Source organism: Mastigoproctus giganteus, chromosome 2 (assembly GCF_048544385.1).
Source record: "Mastigoproctus giganteus isolate SK-2022 chromosome 2, ASM4854438v1, whole genome shotgun sequence".
NCBI lineage: Eukaryota > Metazoa > Arthropoda > Arachnida > Uropygi > Thelyphonidae > Mastigoproctus > Mastigoproctus giganteus.
This window is the reverse complement of record NC_143576.1, coordinates 89,183,495-89,207,723: the sequence shown is the minus strand read 5'-3', so window position 1 is coordinate 89,207,723 and position 24,229 is coordinate 89,183,495. Positions and strand designations below refer to the sequence as shown.

The window sequence follows — 24,229 nt, the reverse complement described above, 5'->3', positions numbered from 1 at the left end:
TCATATTTAGAAATGCTTGAAAGACTAAACCAGTGGCGTATTTTATTACCGGGTGCGAAAATCGAGGGTCTCCGATTCGGATGACCCAACGACAAATCAAATAGAGAGAGAGATAGAGACGAAAGATAGATAGAAAGAAAGAGTTGTAAACTAGCAGCTGAAATTACAATAATTATTAAATTAATATAAATATAATTTCAAATTTATAAATAGTTGGTTAATTGTTTTAGGGGGGGTTCCATGGTGCATTGTCTGTTCTGACTATATTGTACAAGTCTGAACAGTATTAACTGTGATCTTTATTGAACTGTTATGTCTGTTCATGTGTATACTGACGGACCGACTTCATATTTTGCAGGGCGAAACATTCGGAATAATTCACGAGGAGAAATACTCTCTTCGTCTGAAATCTATAACCTCCACTGGAGAGTCGCCCTTAAATTCCTCCAGTTTACAATATGATTTGAACTCGGGCCTCACCAAATGAACAAAAGTAAGTCCATTATAAGTAACTGCCTTTTATAAATATTGGTTTTACTGAGTTATCTTTGCTTCACATATGAATTATCGGTCGTGTTTAGTGCAGCTTTCAATTGCACAGGATGTTTTCATGCGAAATCAGTAAGTTTGGGCGATGTGTTATTTCAAGCACTTCCAGTGAAGATTCTTACCAATGAGGAAACAAATGCTAAGAAAATTTCCTTCAAGTGCACGTAGACAAAGTCAAATTAATTTGAATGTTTGTGTTCAAATTAGGTATTAACTTATATAATATTTGAAGCTGTCGATTATCATCTTGACCTTAGATCTACTTGGGACGAAAGTCTTGTTTTTTTCCACCATTTTAAAAAAACTAAAACAAAACGCTTGCCACGACGTGAGCTGTAAGCCAAGAACTGACAGCGATACACTTCTCTAGGCTCATAGTACCATACATCCAAAAGTGCCTCACACCAATTTCAACTATACCTAGCACGCCTGGTCCTACACCCCTGCAACTTATCAAATAAACTTAATTAGAATCAAAAAATTAGATATTGGTATTGGATCCACAGTTAGACGAACGAAATTAGTGGGTTGCCATTCAATATCTTCAGAACCGTCTTCAACAAAAATCTGAATACCATCCCATGGAAATACCAAATCTTATCAAGAAAATCTGTATATATTCTTTCTAAGCTAATCACCAAATTAATTGACTCGCCTGACATATTCCAGATGGTGGGCGAATGCCCACCATCCCGAAGGGCAAGAAATGATGCAAATCCACCACTTCCCTTAATACTCAATCTGTATACTCTGACAATTCTGGAATACATGTTTCCTGCTAGGATTGACCATATATAGCCAGCTTGGATTCGACCATGAGAAGCTTTGCATCGACTGAGTATATAGGAAGCAAACTGACTGAAACGCATTCACTCGTTGAAATCTAGTGCTTGAGGAAAAAATATCAGTTGAACTGATGTTTTTATTCTAAACATTACCCGTAATTACCTACTTACTCAAATGATCTGATTTGCCTAATTTGAATTGATATTGATTGAATATGAGCACAATATAGCTACTTGAGATTACTCTAAAGTATTGTGCTAATTTTCCCTTTATTTAATTTGCTGGTTTGTAATAAGCTGTTCAAGAGTGGTATAAATTTTGTAAATAATTTTATGAAATGTAAACTAATTCTGTAATTAGTTTGACTGCTTAATGTACATACTCCATCCATGCGGATGTTTAAGAGTGGAATCTTTTGTGGTTAAACTGATAATAGACTATAAATTATTAAACTTCGGTTTTTTGTTGTTTTTGCATTTTCTAGGACTTTACGGCGTGCATTAATTTTAAAAATTAAAAATTAATGCAGAGCTTAACTGTGAACAAAAAAGCCATATTTTTGAGAATAGTAACTCCAAGTTATTTTATTACTTGAGAAGCAATCAACTTATCGAAGTTGATAATGAAAAAGGCTTTGGAGTAATTACGTATACTATTTCTACATGAAAATTCCCTCAACAGTGCAGACAGCCTGCCAATTGGTTACTGCTATGCTTTATGTGTGATGTAGGAATTTTGCTAGTAGAGACAAAAGAGAATTATTTAATTATATAAAGCCTTTGTTGAATCACGAGTTAAGTATTTTTGTACAGGTTTGCAGTCCAAATTTAAAGAAAATGTAGATCTGCTGGAAAAGATGCAGCGAAATATAACAAGGGGTCAATGATATTAATAAATATTCCTATATAGAGGGATTTCAATTTTGTGGGCTGCAAACAGTTTCAGACTAGACCGTGAGAAAGCATGAGATATTTATGGCTGAAAGATCTGAATAAATTAAAATCTTTTTTCCTTACGCAAGTGCGCTAACTAGAACAGGATGTGTACTTAAAATAAGAAAAGATAGTTGTAGAGGATATAAGAAAATTTTCTTTTAACAAAAAAGGTCATTAACTTCTGGGATATCTTGTCCCCTAATATTGTAATTTAAAGAAAGTTGGAACAAATGAGACCAGGCGACGTTCTTTTATTTGAAGACATCCTAATTAAGCTTAATTTACTTAAGCTAGGAAAAAATAATGGAGTCATTGGTTAAAGAAGTAATGCAAGACTATCCAGATAGGAATGCAATTATATTGCAGTCAGGAAGGATTTGTTAAGGGGCAGTCTTGTTTCACCAGTCTAATTGGTTACTATGATGTAGTAACAAAGGAACCGGATGCAAAAAATTAATTTTACATCATACTTGGATTTTAGGAAAGCTTCTGATACTGTTGCACATAAGGCTGCTATATAAATTAGAGCAGTGTGGCAATAAGCAAATTACTGCTATGAATAAAGAGATGATTCGGTCGAAGAAGACAGAGTGGTGGTTATTAATGTACATTGCTCTTCGTGAACGAATAGCCCAAGTGTTCAGTTCTGGGCCTATTGTTGTTTTCTATATTTATTAATGATATTGATGTATAATAAGGCATAATTTTTAAGTTTGCAGATTATACAAAGTTTAGTAGGGTGGTAAATGACAGTAATCAAGGTATACTACTGGAACAAGATCTATAAAAATTAGGCAAATGGGATGAGAAATGCAAGGTATTGCATATAGGTAGCAGTAACCCCAGAATAACGTACCAATTGTGGCTACACTTAGGGTAGCAGAAGATGAAAATGACCTGGGGAGGGGATAATTGTGCAGTCAGATACGAATTTCTCTGAGCAAGGTAGCAAGGACAGCTCATGCGATTTTGTCAGTGATACATATTCAGGAACTTTCCTTGTACAATACAATGATATATATCATTGCATTGTACAAGGCAGTCCTCATAGGAAAGATGTAGATCTACTGGAATGGGTGCAGAAAAGGACAGCCAAATTGGTGAAGTGAACAAAAGGGTGGTCTTACCAAGAAAGGCCACCTGGAAAGTTCTGCAAATTGCAACATCTGGAGACTGGGCACCTTCGAGGTGTCTGATTGTGGTGTTAAAGGCTTCGAATGGATTGAGAAAACTGAATGCTGATGGCATGCTTTCTCTTGCTCACACTATACACACACAAGAGGATGAATAAATTCAAATTGAGGAAGGATGGTTGCAGGATAGATTTACGGAAGTTTTCTTTCAGCCAGAGAGCGGTTAATTATTGGAACAAACTTCCATCTGTTGTGGAAGTGGGTAGTTTGAATAAATTCAAGTAAGAACTAGACAAATTACTAGAAGGAATGGACAGGTTATCTGGGAATTTTTTTTAGATGATACTTTATAAGCTTGCTTTCTTAAGTCATTTGCCACTACTAATAATTTCACTAATTTACATACTAAAACTGTATACTAACGTACTAAAATATTATTAATACTAATGCTATTATATTTTCGGCACACCGAGAGTGAGTTATGATTTTACTTTATTATATTGTAATTATGATGAATTTGACACTTGTCAAATGTCAAAGCGCCCACCTTCATTTTTAAATCCCATGCATGCAGTTATAAATATGAGAAATACAATATAACGGGGGAAACTGGACCATACAGCCCATTTATATGCACTTCCCAAACGGGAAATGGCGGAATAAAATGGAGCTTTTATTTTAAGTAAATAAGACCACGAAATAAATTTTACGTAGTGGTAAAACTATCATACCATGTCTACCACCGCTGGGGGGAAAAGATCAGCAACCCTGACAACAACTAGCAACCCTCTGTGACAAAGGCGCAAAGAATAAGGAAAAGACGGTGGGTTTTTTTTTCCCCTCACTCCTGAAATCCTGAAGGAACCTGATCACTGCACTTGATATGGATCACAGAATTGACACCTCTACTACCTGGACAAGACTTGACCAACAGTGACAAACCACCGGGCTGGACGGAATCTGGTACCATTAATGATATTCCAAATGGAAACACCAATACCACTGAAGACCAACTGCAGCTTGCTGCTGGCCATCTTGGTTCCCAAACCATGCTCCCTTGCATGATCCTATCTTCTCCCTCTCTCCCGGCAGGGGGAGGGGACGGTCCCCTCCTTGCCACTCCTCTCTTCGCCTGGTGAAGCATGGGCCTGCCCCACTGATTAACTGGGGTCATCTTCTCTATCGTCCCCATATTTCTGTCTTTTCCTCCTATCCTTCTGTCTCCTCCCCCACTCTACCCAATACGCTGGCATCCCCCACATAACTTGAAAAATTTAATAACGACTAAATTAATTGTGTTCACACTAAACTCATTCTACTCAATTTTCTTAACCCTCACCAGGCGAGAATTTTTTTTTTTTTTTTTTTTTTTAGGTCCTAGCCACTGAAATCTCAGGAAATTAGGTGGCAGGATCTGCCTCTACGAGGCATAGCCACTAGACCCCTGCTGGGGCCCAATGGACAACATTGGGCCCCAGCAGGGGTCTAGTGGCTAAATGGCCAGAAGAACAACGATACACAACACTACACTTACAAAATCCATACACTTTTAAATCTCTGGCCTTTACAGTGAACTGTCACACCCACAATGAAAGCAACGCGGAGATGGGGAAAACCCCTGGTGCCATTAGACACGAACACACTATACACCGCTGGGGGAGGGGCCCGAAGGTCGGGGTCCCTGACGGAATGGTTTGGAATGGTTGTTAAAGAGCATGGAAGGGAAGGACCCAGAATCGCTACTGATATTACCCTACGTTTTAAGAAGCTTTTCAATGCGTTATAGATAATCAATCCACGTTATATATAGATTCATGTTCCTCCCTCACATGGCGATGCCACCCTGCAGCGCATATTCTCAAACTGTTTAGTAAAGGAAACCCTGACCATAACTGAAAACTTCCTCCCGTCCGATCACGTTCCGATTGCTGCTGTGATATCTCTGCAGGCACCTAAGGATGAACGTACACAAGTACAAACTACAAACACTGTCAGGAGAGTATAGAATCCAAAATACATCAACACTGGAAAAGTTACTACCCTTTTCCAACTTTACCCATGGAACATACTGGCTGAGCTTAACATAAATGAGGCCGCCTACTGGCTTTCGAGATGGATGGAATTCATTGCAAGGTCTGCAATGTCCAAAACTTGCATCCTTAGTCCCAACTCAAAGCCATGGTGGAATGACCTCCTGACTAAGGCCTTTAGGGAAAAACAGGCAGCCCATGCCTGTTTTTCCCTAAAGGAAGAAGTCGCCTTCACGAAAGTCATACGCCAAATTTTCCTTAGCAAGGATGGATTTCCAGAAGAGTAAATCCATCCTTGAGGGCTCACATCTGGTGAGTATGGGCTTGGCAAACCCAGGGTCCTGAGCTGGATATCATCATTCTTCTCTTTCTTGGTGATGCCTTTCTACTTCTCTCTCTCTCTCTCTCTCTCTCTCTCTCTCTCTCTCTCTCTCTCTCTCTCTCTCTCTCTCTCTCTCTCTCTCTCACACACACACACACACACACACACACACACACACACACACAGGGGGTAACTCGGGATTTTTTTTTTTTTTTTTTTTTTTTTTGTCTGGTGCAGCATAAGCCTCAGGCTTCCTTGTACCATATGGCTAATAATAATAAACAATTTGCTATTGACAATTTCATGAACGGCCGGCTATCCAGGGGAAAACGTGTGTGGTCCACAAGTCATACTTGCACCCCTCTATCTTTAGATGTCCAGGAATGGTGTGAGCACGTGCTGCGTTTTAAGCGCGATCACCGTGTGTCCGAAGCATATCCTTGGAACGAAGCGTTTAACGTTTCTTCACCTTCTAGTAATACAGAAATTTCCAAAGAACAGCTAATAAAAATAATAAATTCACTACCTGACAAGTCCACCATAGGAATTGACGCAATACCTTTCTTTAGTCTAAAATTGCTTCTTATTTCATCAGCAAAGAGCTCACTGAACTCTGCAACAAAGTACTCAGATTTGCACAGGTGCCTTCAAGCTGTGCAAATCATACAGAGTCGTGGCAGTTCCGAAGAAGCCTCGTGCGAATAGGTCGGCTGACTTCAGGCCAATATCAATTGCCTCTCCCTTCCTGAAATGCCTCGAGAAGTGCATCTGTAATGATGTAGCACTCGCAATCTTTGCGCATAGGCCAGAACATACCCATTATACCATGCCTAATAGATCTACTGTAACCTGTCTAGCAGTCCTTATCACAGAAAATACTTAACGCCTGGAATGACAACGAAGATCTTCACACCATTTTTCTGGACATGAAATCTGCTTTCGACTTAGTCCAAATAACACCCCTTCTTGCCTTACTTGAGAGATTTACGGGATATCCGGAAACACCTTATATAGACTCTAACTCATTAGGGTATATAACGTATTTCGTCTAACGAAAATACGTTAGAGGAAATTTTAATTCTCACTCATTCCATATGTCAAATTCAAGCTCGACTAACGAGGTTCGAACGGCGTCAAATTGTTAGATCCCAGGACATACTACAGGTAGTAACCAGGGAAATGAATATATCGATCGAGCAAAAAAAAATCTAAAAAGTTCAAAACCTCCTGCCTCTCAAATCCGATAATAATCTGTTTACAAATTTGTTATCAAGCAGGCACATGCTACTGGAAAGAGCCTCTCCTGTGGAATCTGCCAATGCATTTAACGGAAAAAATGAACATACGATAGGTCGCAGCAAAACTTGTACCACGTACGCTGACATCACCAAAAGCAACGATTTCTACCGAAGACCAACGTGATGTTGATCCCACACATTTGGTATTCATCGGACCTACCTCTTGGTGATTTCTTTTTGTTTCCGAGACAAAATAAAAACTCAGAGGTTAATTTCATTACAGTTTAGAGATCCAACACAAATCGAATGGCACTGCAAGACAGCGAAATCGGTTCCAGAAGTGCTTCCATCAATGGCCGAATCACTGGACAAGGTTTATATTACCCGGCAAGAGGACTGCTTTGAAGGGGATACTAAGGCCGATAAGCGAAAGTATTTCTTTTTCTTCGGAAAATTTTGGTGTAGCATACGATTCTTGGTAATGCGGTATTACTAAGATTCATATGAAGTCAAGATCAGCCTCGTAAGCTGATTAGTAAATGAAACAACGTTCGATACGCTCTCCAGATTCTTATTTTACCACAGTACTGGGCTAACGATTTTTGGCCGTAGTCAGCAGGGAGGAAAAATAGTGTACTAAACTTAAACGATAGGTTCTCGTAATCATCCTTGGCTTTTTATCATCTATCGGTTCTAGACGAAATACTCGTAACTTTATGGCATACTTTAAGCTAAAAATGATTGAATCCTAATAAAATTCATGATGGTTATGTCGAATAACAAATGCATTGAGTTATTTTCATGCTGCAAGAAGATTGTTTTTCACTGCTTGAAACTTAAGTTCCAGTTCTTGGAGATAACATTTTTCCATGCTTTCGAGGTTTAGCACTTTAAATGAATTGTCTTAGTATTGCGAAGATCAGTTACTCACTTCCTAAAAAGGGGATTGAATATAAACTCACGTTAATCTGAAGATTGAAGTCCACACATCGCTGTTCGTTTGCTGGCTTGCGTGCGTTAATTGTTTAAGGTGAGGGGGGGGGGGATGTATAGACTACTTTGGTCATTTTGCACTAGTTCACATGGCATACTAACCCATATGATCTTTTATCCTTATGTTGTCTGTAAAAGTGTATGTTCAAGCGATGATTTGGCCGTTGGGTGGGTCGAAAAATATGGAATAACTAAAATGAAGAAATCCTACTCCTCTGCCTGAAATCCACTAAGTACAGCACCGATTGAAGAAGCTTTTGAGAATTTCTCCAGTGTCCAAGGAAATTTGAACCTAGGACTCTCCAAACAACTAACAAGTTATGAACCTACTATACTGTCACGTAGCGCAGACTCTAGTCTGCGCTGAACGTGAATGCGTACCATTAATGAATAACCTGCATTTCTATCATTTCAGCGATTGAAGTCTGGATGAAATACCGGTGACATTATGGCATACTTTAAGATAAAAATGATTTGACCTTAGTAAAATTCATGATGGTTAGGTCGAATAAAAATTAGCCCTAGAAATGTCATTAAGTGAGAAAGCATCAAGACATTCAGATATGTGTGTCTTATATGTCTTTACTTGGTAGAAAAGTGGATGTAAGCTTAGATGAATGAAAATTCCTTGCTTAAGATGATGGAATTCTCTTATGAAGAAAGGAAAGATCTTTTTGAGAGTTAAGTAGTTAGTCTTCATAAATGCAACATCCAGGTCACTTCCAAAACTTGTAATCTGCGTAATATGGAAGAAAAGTTAATGACTGAAACTTAATGTTTTCACTGGTGAAAACATTAGTTTGCGTTTATCTTGTTGCAAACATATGATTTTAACAACATGAGGCAAGAATTATAATACTCAACTGAAAATAAACTTAGTTATCACTGTATTCTCAGTTCAGATTATTGTCTTTATATTGAAATTAAGGCGAAGGATTCACCCAAATACAGTGTTTAAATTTGTTGTTTATGAATAGCACATTTCAAGCAGCCAGCTCCTTGGCTGCGTGATTATACTGTTTCTACAGTTACAAGTTGGAGCTCCATCCCAGTCGTTAAACGTAATTCGCAATAATCGAGGATCGCTTTACAGATGGTTGGTTTGGTTTTATTGGCGCATTAGCTACTAAGGCTATAATGCGCCAAGTCGCTTTACAGAGCATGCACAATACCTTACCGTGCGAAGATCTAATAATGTAGTTTAGATTGAAACATGCTGTATTTTGTTCTTTATATAGGTAAAATTAAACGTTAATTATGTAACTAAGATGAAGCTTGTTTTATTATTTTTATTGCAATTAATTTCCTTAGCAACAACCACCACATTTAAGAAATACTTAAGTGATGCGAATGTTTTTTAATAACTTACACAGTATCTCCTCGCGTCCAGCACAGTGGTTATAATCGCTATCATTTCACACTGTGTAGAACAGGTCTAAGTTTGAATCCTGTCGAGCCGGAGGAGCCTAGCTTTCTTCGCGTCGTAACTGAGTTAATTGATCTGGGGTGACGGTTGCATTGTTTGTTTCCTTCTAGAAACTCTGATTTTTTTTTTTTTTTTACCTAAATAACAGACAAACTAACCATAGAATACATTCAATTTACAGACATCATATGCTGACTCCTCGAGGCCTCGCTTTTCTTGGCATAAATTCTAACAAATAGCATAATAATCAGCTATTAAAGAAATTAAATTAATTAACTTTGTGGATTTGGAAAGTATCGCTGATAACTCTATTCGTTCGAAGTGAGATGATATGTAATGGAAATGTCTTTATCCTCAAAGGTATTTCCAGTCCTCTGGGACTGCTTAAAACATCCTGCAAATAAGGCCAGCGGACATTATCGAAGCGTGAGAAGCATGAAATTCAGTCACGGATAAAAGATCAAGTTTCTAAAGTGTACAACGGGGTGCTTCACCGCTACCACAATAGACACTACGCTTCTACACAGGTATCTGATAAGGCTGAAGATACCTCCGGTGGCTACAAGCTTTCTTTTTCCTTTAAGAAGTAAAGATAACAACTTTCGTTTAATCCCTGCCTCGAATCAGGCAATTCAACGTATATGTATTTACATTAAACTTTCGTTTTTTTTAATATTTGAATTTTCTCTGATCGCGCATTTTTTCGGGGAAAATGCCATTGTTTTATTTAAGTCATAATTGTGTGTATACACGTCGAAATGTAAAAAAAATAATAATAAAGTAAAATAAAATGGTAATAATCTCTTATTATTATAATTATTTAGTATCGTATTGACAAGGGGAATTTCTAATATTTGAATTTCAAATGAAAGTAAAGACACATTCATGTTAAAAATACCCATGGCGGAGGACTTTTGCTGATCATGACAAAATAATTGAGTATTCATCGGCCTTTATAAAGAATATGAGCATTAATTAGCCTTGTATTTAGATAAAATCCTCTTGAATTTAAGTTAAAAGTAAATCCCAATGCTTCAGATATTTAACTCGTTTCACGAAGGCATAATGGAACCCATATGTCGGGTACAAAAGTTAGTTTCTCTTGATAAATATAAAAACAATTGATTTCTGTAGCCTAACATCAATCACAATAGTGACATCCGCTTCTGATGTTGCTGGTTCGACAAGGTGCTCAATAGGAGCAGCAGTGCGTTGCACACGCTTCTTGATTATATCGGGGTTCAAGCCCGTCACCACCAAATACGGAGGATGCGGAAAGGTCAGGGAATGACCATCGCATATTCCGGAGCAATATGGCCTTAGTTGCTAATGCTCCTAAAAACCAAACAACAACAACAACAAGGTGCTCAATGAGTACTCTGAATTCCATTCTGTCTGCGGCATGTTTTTCGGTAAAAAATTTCACTCCTAGAATTAAAAAAAAAAAAAAAAAAAAAAAAAAAAAAAAGAGTATTTTCTCCCTCTAACCACAGTAGCCAACGTTATCTTTCCTCCTTCAAAGTTATATCAGTTTTTATGCAAAAAATGTTTACTCGGGTAAATGAAGCAGCCTTTTCATGTTCAAATACAGAGGGGCTATTCACTTAGCATGACTCTAAAACAAATCATTTATATTAATTTTCTACTATTAATCGATTGCATTTTCTCTTCCAAATTAACAAAAATGGAAGTTTTTATCTTTGAAACTTATTATTTCTACTTCAGTTTAGAAAAGTAATGCTAGTAAGCGTATGATAATGACCTTTCAGATTTCTGTTAACCACATCGGTGTTTCTTTACTTTTGCTTCAAAAAAAAAAAAAAAGTTGCGTTAGCTATATATACAAATGAAGCATTTAATATTTTATTCGTTTAAGAAATTTTATTACTGTGTAAATTTCGAATGAAGTTATAAAATATTAGAATATTACCCTTAGACAATATTAATAATTTGCGGGACTAACAATTTCTTCGCCCGTATACGCTACCAACATTTAAGAAATGTATTTATTAAATGTTGGTAAATTATTAATAAATAATTTAATAAATACATTTAAGAAATGTATTTATTAAATGTTGGTATAAAAAAAGTGAATATTTGAAATACCTTTTACGGAAAGCTATTTCACTAACAGAAAAGTGTTATGCTGCAACGCTTTGATTAAATATTATCGCATATAAAAATGATTAAAATTACATTAACAGCTAATTATTTCCTTCTCAGTGACTCCAAGCATTGATTAGCGAGATGTTACATATTTTAATCCGATCTGTGGTGTATGAACTTAAATTTCTCACACTGAACCAATAATATTTGCATTCTATAAACAACTTGCACCATTTAACCTTACATCTCAGATTCCGTTTTAATGCTGTTGTATAACTCCTTAAGACGATGGAGTTACAACAACATTAAATGTTCAATGGTAGAATGGAAATTGTTCTCCCCCTTTTTATAAACTGGTTTAGTGTTTTCGAGAATTCCACGTGAAATGTATTAAGTATATTGAGCAGTAATTGAATAGAGCTATATTGAAAAGTTTTAAAAATTGCTGTGTACTAATTGTGCACTGGCATTACCAATCTTATCATTCCTATGATAAGAATGATAATTTATGTTATTAAATTTGATAAATAACTTTGTTATCTGTCAAGTTTTTCGACATTTTCCAGCGGTAAAAATATTTTTTTGGCATGTCCGGAGGAAAACCTAGGGCAATGTAATTCAAATTAATGACAGGAAACGACTGTTTTTGATATGTCATAGTGCTTTACTTTTTCCCTCCACAATTGAAGGGGGCGGATTAGAGAAATCGTTTTTCCTTATCCAACCTTGTTATTTTTGTTGCTTCCTGCTATTCACTTAATTTTGTTTAGTTGTTATTATTCTAAAATGTACCTGGCCTTTTGTGTAATAATATGATGAGTAGGGTTGTGGATTATGCATCCCATCCTGCAGTCTAATACATAAATAACTCAGATTGCCTGCGGCGCGAAAGAGTTTGATGCCTCTGCAATATTAGAAAGACAGAAATCAGATGCGGCAGATAGCACTTTGAATACGTTGACCAAGTCTGAGCAATGCTGCCGATGCGCAACACCCGAATGACGCCCTTCTCATAGGTAGGGTGCATCAATAGTTTCATCCATCACTGATCATGAATGGGAATTCTTTCTTTTGAGGTACTTACATATTTCAACCACAAAAATCTCTCCCACGGTGTAATCAGTTTAACACTGTAATATATCTCACCTCTGTTAAGCTAACACAGTAGCAGTTTGATCTACACAGCATGTACTTAAAAGCAATAACTAATAAAAGTTTAATGAAGTTAACTCCACTAATTATGAAAATTTTCAGAGTTTGTCCTTTTTTACAGAGAAAATTGAGTATCAGTTTACTAAAAAATATTTAGTGGTTGTTCCTGTAATTGTTATTAGTTGTAACTGCTTAATTTTAGCGAGATTGTACGAATGAAGAATGTTAATGGAAAACTGTTGTTTTGAATACAGCGTATGTCACCGTGGTATATCAAATGATTTACTTTACAGTAGTGATCGCATTGGCCTTTCAGAAAAAAATCGCAAAACTTAACCACTACCAAAATTGTCTAGATATTCCGATTTTCATAGTTTTAGTTAACTTTTATCAAGTGCCCGAATTGGAAAATATTAACATCTATAAAGCTAATATTTGGCTATAACAAATTAAATGTATTTTATGTTTGACAAAAGTTTACCAATATATGCCAACATTATAAACTAATTTCCTATAATTCGGATTAATTTCGAATTTGCTTGAACTTGTAATCGGCTATCTTAATTAACGTTTTGGAAAACTTAATAACCAGAATGGCGTTCTGGTGAGTTCAGGCTCAAGCATTGGTTCTATTTAATTCTAAAATTAGCTCTCCAATCCATAATTAATTTCATACGAAAATAAATTTCTGCAGAAGAGTCGCTATACTCACCTTATAATGCTACTACTACATTTTTTATATTTCAGTTTCGTCCCCTTAAATTATTGCCTTACTCATTATGTTGAACTTTCTTCTCTTCGCTTAAAAATTACATTTTCTGTTCGTTAAACTATTAATTGATCAATTATTTTTCATGTTCAACACATTAGCATAAAATTTATGCGAAACATAAATAAATAATATGCATAATAGTAGTCCAGGAAGCGGAAAATTAACCACAGTTGCCAAAATTGATCCATTATTTTATCAGGTTACTTGGTATACACTTTTAATTGTGGAGGGAAAAAAACAAAAAAAAAAGTGCATCGCTCTTATTTGGCGTGAATGATAAATTCCCAGAATAGAAAAATAGTTAGAACTTTGATCATTGAAATAAAGTTTCAATCAAAGCGTTTTTCTAAAATATTTCTAGCTTTAACACCTATAACATCATCACAATTTTCACTTTTTGATGATTCAAACCCATCACATAAATAATTAGCCATATTGCAAAAATTTGAACAGATTTCTTATTACAATTTATATCCTATGTTGACTTATTTAAACTTAAATAAGTCACCCGCTTTTTTTTTTTCTTTCTCTGATAAACACATCTGACCGCCAGTTGTCACCATTAACCCCTTAAGCCTTTGAAGGGTAGAGGTTCCAATGAGCAAAGCAAAACAATAAAGCATATACATTACATAACAAAAATCTTTCTGGATAAATATGTCACAAAGAAAGTTCATTTTTTTAACCAAAATTGTTTTACCCTTCAAAGAGAAGGGTAAAAGCAGTCATTTGTAGCCAGACCAAATTAAGCCTTTCCACCCCATTAACCGCTTTATGGCAAACGGAGAGAATCAGAACAAGGTAAAACTCACTGTTTTCGTGGCCTGTGTTCGCAGTTCCAGCGCAATCGGCGAAAGTGTTCGTGACCGGTGCCGTTCTCCGTCAGTTGCGACCTTTCCTTCAGCAGCTGGGTCTCTGTGTCAAGTGTACGAGGTCAGTAGGATGCTGGCGATCAGTCCCACTGACGGACGACGTGCAAGGCTGAGCAGTTTTATCATCGCAGCATGCGCTACGTCAGGCCCACGGCAATTTCACGGTCACACAAGGACGGTAGGGGTTGATGGTGATGGGTATTTCGTAGAGGGGAAGCTTGCAGATGGCTACCTGCAGGTTTAAGCGTCACGTGCAGGTAAAGTGAAAGGAAGGGAGGGGTCGTCTTATGTTGCTGAGGCGATGACTTCATAGCAGCGGAAGCCGAATTGATAGTAACAATACTTAAAATTCACATTTCGTACCCCGATCCCGTGGAAAAACAAAAGATAAAGCGGGAAGAGAAGATAGAGAATCTTAGATGCAAAGATTAAGACGCGCTTTGAGTGCAGTATAAGGGAACCTTTAAAGCAGAGATGCGCAACTTCGATATTTGAATATTTGGTAATTTATTTTCTGTTTATACTCCGGGACGACTACACACGGTCAGAGAAGCCCACAAGGTCGAAAGAATACAAGAAACAGCGCCGTATTTAGCAGTCACTGGCTTGAACCCCGGTCACTCAAAGCACGTGTACTTATGCACCTCGCTCCTGACCACTTGGCTACGGCGGCATTATCCTTTCTTTTTTTTTTTTTTTTTTGGTACACATGTTTTCATTTCGCACTTATTTACATAACATTGCCTTAGTGTCGTGAAGGGTTTTGTCAAGTCTGGGTACCTGCGTGTACCTTCGCACTTTACAATAAAGATCATATTTATTTAACATATCGTAATTTTCGTGCTACATAACAACATAGTAAAAGCGATTGTTAACCTAGCACTTATAAAACACGTCGAATCTTTTCTCTACATAATTTTATCCTCTATTCTTCTCGCATAAGGTAACAATAAGCTGCTTAGTACACCTGATAAAACGTGTTGTCTCTTCTTTCCCTGCGAAAGATGCAGAAGGAGAAAAATTGAGTACAAGGAAGATACTCACCTTATTATTTTTATAAGAACTAGAAAGATCACAATGTAATAAATTATGAAGGACTTCACACCAAGTTAAAACACGCACACACACAACAAGCAATGTGGAAAGATTAGCTACATGAGAATACTTCTGTCTGAATAAATGGCATAATTATAGGAAAGCCATTTCTGCACTGAGTAATTTGCAATTGAGGGCCGACATCAAAGCTCAGCTCGGATAATTCAAAGCTTCCTGCAAAATAGAATTAAGACCAATAAGTTTTTCCGATATTTTTATTTCTCTTTGATCACTTTAATGCTTTAATAAATGTTTTAAATTATTTACGTGTACTTTATTCAATCAGTGAAAGCCAGAGTAAATCTTTTCTCTATTATATTTAAATTAAAAAAGCTGTTTATCTTAATAGCCTTGGATCTCGAATGGAGAAGAAAATCGCATTAGAGTGACGAATATTCAAATTCGCCACTCTTGTACATTCATTTTCATAGTTGATGCAATGAATTATCTCAGGAAAACTCATAAAGGATCTCCAGCTTTATGCAGACAACAGCATGTACGAATCTTGTAACTGAAGCTTGAGTTCTAAGCTGCAGAACGAAAGCTAATGATATAGCGTACACAGACAGATGATAATGAGACAGTCTCCAATTGAATTTCAAATTGGTAATAAGATATCATTTCTAAGGAAAGAAAAGAAACCTTTCCTATCAAACACTGTTACTGTCTGAAAATTAAAGGGGAAAAAACTTTTTATTCCAATAATTTATATAGTACAATACTTATTAGTATATTTCAAAAATAACAACATTTTTTGATGGACTTTTATCACACTGTGGCCCAGTTAGTCGATTTTGGCTGGAGGTTGCATCGTTTTTTGCCTCAGAATTTTGGTTTATTAACCCTTAAACAGGCAAAACCTGTGGAATATTCTCAAGTCACAGACAAAATACACTAACGCTTCATCTAAGTTGTCTTTCGTTACCAAGATTTTCGAGAAAATAGTCAAAATGGGAATGTAAGGAGTAAACTTTTAAAGCTCATGTTGCAATCCAACTGTTGAAATTTATCCAGAGTTTTTCAAGAATTATTTTGAAATTTGTATCCTTCCTGTTCGAGAACTTTTGAATTACACTTTTTTTAAACCAGCCCATCTCTTTGTCATTGTTTATTTTACTTCAGACTGTTCATCCAACGTTAACTTCTTACCTACACCGCAGGCACTGTAACCACGACTCCTTTAACTTTCCCATAGACGAGAAATGCGAATTTGTTGCAAATGTGCTTAAGCCGTCTAGCTGTATGTGGTGGTGTGACGGTAATATTTTTGTTAGGTCAACCAACTTGTTACAAATGATATTTGCTGAGCCACGTGTCAGACTGCGTCCGTATCTTCTTCTTTCAGTTTAACTTCTCGCTCTACTATCCATTCGCATAAAAAACAAGAGTTTCGTGTAATCAGACTGCTGAGTATGCACATAACTTTCATATTATCTGTTCATGTCCATTATATTGAACCTTTTCAACGAGTTTAATATTTCACGTTAAGTTGGCAGACTGGTATAGAAACAGAAGCATATTTGGCATCGTTTGGAAGGAAAATACTTTTTAGGCTTGTCCTAGAGAAACCTACTCACTTCATTCATAAACAGTTCATAAGCTACATATAAATATTAATCCAACAATTTTACTTCAGCAGACCAGACCTACCATTAACACGTGTGGCGGACTATGACCATAGATGCGAACGCTTAAAAAACAAAAAAAAAAAAAAAAAAAATCCTCAAACATGCAGGCAGCCGACCAGTGGACGGATCTTTCTGAACAAAATATGGAACAGTTTCACAGGAGGTGTGGAAAAGGATGTATGTGGAGAAAACAAGTTCTTGGATAAGATTCTTGATCCCAAAATCTATGCAGAAATTTTCCTCGGATTCAAAAATAAATAAACAAAATAACCAAATAAATGAAAATTCTTTACCAACAGTTTGATTACGGATGGCATTTTATCGTGGGTGGCCGCAGTATTATCTTTTGCATCATCAGATTCAGTCTAACTATGTAAGATATTTTTATGGGGAAGTAATTGGAGCATTCAGTTGATATGCTATTGGTCTCGTAGATGGACGATCTGTAAAAGAAATTCTGCTTATTTCTAATGTTATAATTTTGCACTAGTACGAAAAAAAAAGTCGTCGTCCTTGTTTTTCTTAAGCACTAGTCAGACTATAGGAATATCAAAATGCATGCTTATTTTCTTTTCGTTACTGCGTTGTCTAAAGGATACAACAAGCTTTGCGAAGAGTCCGTGACTTCCTTTGGCTGCTGATGAATCAAGTTACAGACAGCCTGTTGCCCTTCATCATTACTGGGACTGACATTTAACATCCTTTTATAAAGGTTCGAACATACGGTAATCGCACGAGGAGATATTCGAGCTGTAAGGGGATTGCCCTAATGTTCTTTTTTATATTCCGGCACGACCACTAAATCAGAGTAGTTTACAATTAATTATTTTGGCAACGAATACAATTATTAGCTACAGTACGTGCATCAGTTCACAAGTCCGATATTTGATTTGAAGCCCGAGTAATTCCAATTTGTAGTATAGTCAATGTACGATACAGTGATTTGTGGTTAGCACATATAGAAACGTGAATAGCGTCGCTTTCGTATTGTAGTGCATGTAATGCATTAGTAATATCGCATAAGATCTCAGTAGTGAAGAAAAAAGTATTAGGCTATTCTGCTAACAATTTTAACCCCGCAGATCTCTAAAGTATATCTGCCAGAAGACCCCAGGCAAATACATAACGCTGAAACATTTCATTGCATCTGTATCCATGAAATGTCGAAGGAACTTTAATCATCGGATGCTTGCGTACGCACACACGACTGAGGATATATTCATAGTATTATATCTATAACACTCTTCAACTATAGTATTTTAGAATTAATAACATGTACAAATGCAATTATTTCATACTGACTCGGACTGTATTCTGAATTTATCGATCAAAACTTATAACAGAAGATATAATAAACTGAAAACAAGTTTTTCATACTAATTGTGTTCTCCGTGACGGTGCAGGTTTTGTCGTTCGCTTGAAGAATTTTGGATTCAGATCCCATCGTAAACTGGAGGAATTCTTAAAGGTCTCTGAAAACAAATTGGAGGGAGTAGGTTTTCACCCGCAAGTTATTCCTGTGTGTGTGTGTGTTTTTCAGGGTGCATACCAAACAAATCGGCCGGCGAACAAATACGACATGTGTATTGAACTGGATTACAATAAGAAGTGACACTTTACGGCTTGGTCAATTGATGAGCCAAAAATTCCCAAGAACAAGTACGTGCTCAGAATTCTATCCAAACATTAAGAAGTAGGGATATTGCAACCCCGTCACCAATTAATTAGTATGATATAATGAAAGTAACAGTTTTTGCAAGTGGATCGTATCTTCACAGGAGAGGAGGACCATATTTTTCAATGATTATATATAAGTATAAATGAATGGGAAATTCAGACGTATGGATAAGTATCGCTGACTAATAATATTGGAGTTGCCGAGGATGTACTCCATGACTGATTTTAGATGACTTGGTCTCGGGCGAGAGCTTCACGATTGCATTTTATCTCCCGGAAACGCTTGTTTTTCGTCCAGCAAACTAAAGAATACACGCTGTTCGCAGACACAGTACGCTGACGCTTCATAGTCTTAATTGCTCTGACGATTTAACACACATACGCACGCATCAACCATAATATTAGATTAGATGACGGTGAGCACAATATGAGCAGCTGTCATCTTCATGGCATCAGTGAACTAAGAATTCACACAGTAACATTGTTATTTCAACCAATGTGAGAGGAATTGAATGCAGCATATTAACTGAATTATAAAAGCATTAAAACGGTTCATTAATATATACTTGATAAAATTAAGAAATAAATAGACTGTACTTAATCATGACTTTAAATGAGTCATTTTCTTTGCCGGTTATTTCCATTTAAAGCTAACTTCAATTAACCACATAATTTACTTCACGAAAAAAAAAAAAATTGAAGAAAATACTCCGGGTGTGGTTAAAATTAAAGTTAGCTCTGAAATGGACTGTTAACAAACAAGGTAGCTACGTGAGGACCTGAGTTAAATTTTTAAGCTTTAAAAAGGTTAAGAAACTGCACACTGGGAACACCTTTCTGTTTCTGAGGTAACACATGATCAGGGACGTTGTTTAAGTTAAGAAAGGATAACTGCAGACTAGATGAAGAAAATTTTAGTCAAAGCGAAATTAGCTGTTGGAACAAACTGCAACCAAACTTTGTGGAACCGGGAGAATAATATAAATTTAAAGAAGGGTTGCGTTAAATATCTGGACGAAAACAAGTGAAAAGGGATGCCATACTTCTTTTTTTTTTTTTCCAGACCAATATTTCGTAAGTCTGGCTTCTTTGCGTCGTTTTTCTTATGCTTGTGGGGGAGGAGTATTCTTTTGTTACTTTATTTTATATTCTTTTGTTTATACCCATTACCTTTGTATTGTCTACAGCGATAATTGTTGCTTATGTGTTAGACTACAGTTCCCCCTCAAGCACTAAAGCCCACAGTGCTGTCTGACTGCTATGTGTACTCAGAAGATCTAAGACCTGTGGAAGGGGGGGGGGGTATCTTTCCTAAAAGGTGTATATAGGGTAAAATGTGTATAGCTCATGACCAGTCTCAGACAGATACAGTAAATAAAAAAAAAAAAAAACATTTTTTTACGCTTAACAACTATTTACACATAATGAAGAAACAACTCTTTTGTGTACACTCTTCTTCATTTAAAATGTCTAATTTGTTATAAATATCACCTTTGCTATCATTTCATTATATTTTCTCTTAATCAACACTTCATCAATTATCATTATAATTGAATCACTAATCTAAATCAATATTAATAAATTCACAGTTCTCTTTGCAGTTTCAATTAATCATTATTAACGTACCTACTTGATATTCTCAAATACCAAATTGCCTTTACAAAGTATTCTCCCGCATAAAAATTAACTCGTATTAATTATATAACATAAAATCTATAAATTATTTAAGGGAAAAGGCCTCATGCTACCAGGTAGAATGACTAACACGTAGGTTAGTGCAAAAGCATCATTTTAACGTAGCCATCTACCAAAGTAGTTAAATTAATTAATTAAATTGGTATCGTTTTGGTTATATCTCATATTGTGAATGCCTTCACAACGAGTTGCAATGGTATTGTACTACCTCGAATAAATAACACTTCACCAGTGAATAAGACTATTGTTATTTATTCTCAGCGGATACCACCACCCAGGCGGCACCGTTTCAAAGCTTGTTGGCTGCTCTTCGGTGGGTGGGCAGGTACCCTGGTGTTGCGATAGTGACAACCCAGTTAGGAAGTATAACTTCACAATATGAGATATAACCAAAACGATACCAATTTAATTAATTAATTTAACTACTTTGGTAGATGGCTACGTTAAAATGATGCTTTTGCACTAACCTACGTGTTTGTCATTCTACCTCGTAGCATGAGGCCTTTGCCCTTAAATAATTTATAGTCTATATCACTGCACACCATCAGACATCTTTCATATTGTGAAGTTATACTTCATAACTGGGTTGTCACTATTGCAACACCAGGGTACCTGCCCACCCACCGAAGAGGAGCCAACAAGCTTTGAAACGGTGGCGTCTGGGTGGGTGGTGGTATCCGCTGAGAATAAATAACAGTAGCCTTCTCCACTGGTGAAGTGTTATTTATTCGAGGTAGTGCGATACCATGGCAACTCATTGTGAAGGCATTCACAATATGAGATATAACCAAAACGATACCAATTTAATTAATTAATTTAACTACTTTGGTAGATGGCTACGTTAAAATGATGCTTTTGCTCTAACCTACGTGTTATAACATAAAATCTTAACAATATAAAATGCTCTCTAATCATACACTCTTGCAAATGTACTGCATTCTACAGAAATGAGGCTCAGTTCTGTACAAATACTCATGTACAATTAATCTTTTTGCTTTTAATTTCTTTTGCATTAAATTACCTCTTACCTATCATCAAAAATACCATCGTACATAGGCGCCTCCGTAGCCAGGTGAGAAGGAGCAGCAGTGCATAGCACATGCTTATTGATTAGACCGGGGTTCGAGCCCGTCACCACCAAATACGGAGGATGCGGAAAGGTCAGGGAATGACCACCGCATATCCCCGGAGCAATATGGCCTTAGTTGCTAATGCTCCTAAAAACCAAATAACAACAATAACCATCGTACATAATACCTAGATTTATTTTATTTTCCTTCAATACATATTACCGTTATTTCGTTCGAATCTTCTAGCCATTGTTTTTGTATAGAGTAGTAGGGAATTCAAATTTTTAATTGTGGTAACTAGGTAACTCTAACGTATAATTATATAGCGTAATACGCATCACTGCATTTAAGATTCTATTCGATAGCGTAGTGTTGACAATTAATTAATTAAATTTATTGATCTTATTAATTTAAAATATCATGCCCCAGACCAGAGCAGCAAAGCAATGGGAACAAAGTGGCAGGAGTGCTGTGACTCGGGGGAGAACTGAGGGGGGGGGCAATTCTCCAACGCATCACAGCCTAAAAAAATGTGCAACTTGTGAAATGTTTGCCGAACTATCTGGAACAGAACATGATCGAACCAAGGAGCATGTCTTTGTGTGTGTGTGTGCCTGGTGCAGAGAGTGTCTAGAAATTAGGCATCAACTCAGCTTTCTACTGGGCGTCTATGAGAGCTTGAGGTGTAGGGTAGATGCCCTCGAAGAAATTAATGTGAGGGGCCCGTCAAGCTGTCACTGCCCAACTCAACGCCAGAGCTCACTCCTGGGCATCAGGCAACGCAGAATGCGCTGGTCCCAAAGGAACTAGTTATTGTTGGTGACTCTATTGTCAGGGAGATGAGGAATATATATTGTATAAAAAGGATAGATGGAACAGGACCAGGGTATGTCTGCGAGGGGCAAAAGTTGATGACGTTGTAAAGCATATATTATCTTTTAAGGGCACAAAAGGTGATATTGTTGTACACGTTGGCACCAATGACATTAAGAGTAGGAGAACTGCAGATTTACTTAACAAGTACAGGTCAATGTTGCAAAAAAGTCGCGAGTCAGGGTTAAATTTGAAAGTGTCTGCAATTCTGCCCAGACACGATAGGAGGGAGTACATGATGAGAGCCTTGTCAATCAATTCGGCCTTGGAGGAAATGTGCAAGGCTCAAGGGGTAAAATTTTTTTCAGCGTGGTCTGTGCTTGTTAACAGGAGAGACTGCTTCTACAGGGATGGGATACACTTAAATAGAAATGGTGCAAGAATATTTGCTGATGCTATCGAGGAAGGGTTAGATGGGTCGGAAAACTGCTAGCTTGGGGGGGGGGGATTCACAGAATAAAAGGTTAAAAGTAGCCGCAGGCAGAGGTGAAGGTGATTCTTGCACAACTTCTATTAGAATAAGTAGCGAGGGGTGCTGGGGATTCCAGGGACTGATGGCAGTCATCGTGAAACAGGTGGGTATATGGGATGTGTTAGGGTAACTCGGAATAGGCGCATGTATGCTTGCATGTATACCAATGCTAGAAGTATAGTAAATAAATTTGATGAATTTGAGGTGTTGGTCAAGACATCAAAGGCGGATATTGTTGGGATATCAGAGACGTGGTGTCACACTGATATTAGGAATGCAGAATTGGAATTTGGGGAGTACAATGTGTATAGGAAGGGAGGAGGTGTTATGCTGTTAATTAAGAAAAACAAAATCAAAAGAAGTGCATCCAGTTGATATACATGAACAGTGCACTGTTGAGTCAGTTTGGTGTGACATAAGCATTGCGAAAGCAAAAATAAGAGTAGGAGTATGTTATAGGCCTAATGACTCGAATGAGTACAATGAACAATTGTACAGAGAAATAGTGGGCTAGTAAATCAGAATGTCTTATAATGGGGGATTTTAACTTCCCAGATATTGACTGGAACTTGTAGATTGGTCACTCACACACTAGTAAGACTTTTGTGGATTTATTGGATGATTGTTTTCTGCAGCAGATAAAGGAACCACTAGGTGGCAGTGATCACAGTGTACTGATGTGGGATTTACTTAAAGATATAATTACCATCAGGGGTAAAGGAAAGGGTTTTTGCTTCCGTAAAAGTGAGTACAGTGGTCTCAGACAAACAGTTTTTAAATTCTGTACAGTGGGATCAACTGACGATGTTACCAACAGTAAATTCTAAGTGGGAAGCATTCAAGGAATTAATCGTGGAAGCTACTAAAAGTTTCATACCTATTAAGAAATATTGTTCAAGGTTTAGGCTTAAATGTTTATCAAATGAAATAATGAGACTCGTGACAGAGAAGAAAAATGCATGGGATGCATATAAATTATCAAGCGACTCAGAAACCTATGGCAGATATAAGCTAGTCTGTAATCAGGTCACAAAAGAGGTTAGGCAGGCGAAGGCAGATTACCAGAAATCTTTGGCAAAAGATGCTAAGAAAAACAGCAAGGATTTCTTTACTTATATAAACTCTAAAAGGAAGGGGATGAATCTGATTCAAATTGTAGCACGGTGCTTAATCATTTTGTAACAACTGAGAGCAAAGTGGAGGAGAAATTGTTGAAGTTAAACATAAGAAAGACACCTGGGGTGGATGGGATCTATCCAGTTATATTAAAGGAGGCGGCAAAGCAACTAAGCAAACCCTTATCCATAATTATAAGAGCATCCTTGGACTCAGGGGAGGTCCCCACGGACTGGAGATGTACAAAAAAAAAAAGGTAAACTGCAGCCATTATCAACCCACTGCAGGA

At 36.9% G+C, this 24,229-nt stretch overlaps 1 protein-coding gene across 1 annotated transcript in view; it reads right to left on the bottom strand.

Moving 5' to 3' along the window:
• LOC150089403 (uncharacterized) overlaps nt 1-14,379 on the bottom strand; it is a 141,174-nt gene extending 126,795 nt beyond the window's left edge. The window contains exon 1 of the mRNA XM_090368571.1: nt 14,255-14,379. The gene's annotated coding sequence lies outside the window, so the exon portion shown is untranslated. The remainder of the gene's footprint in view (nt 1-14,254) is intronic.
• Between the last annotated feature and the right edge of the window lie 9,850 nt (nt 14,380-24,229).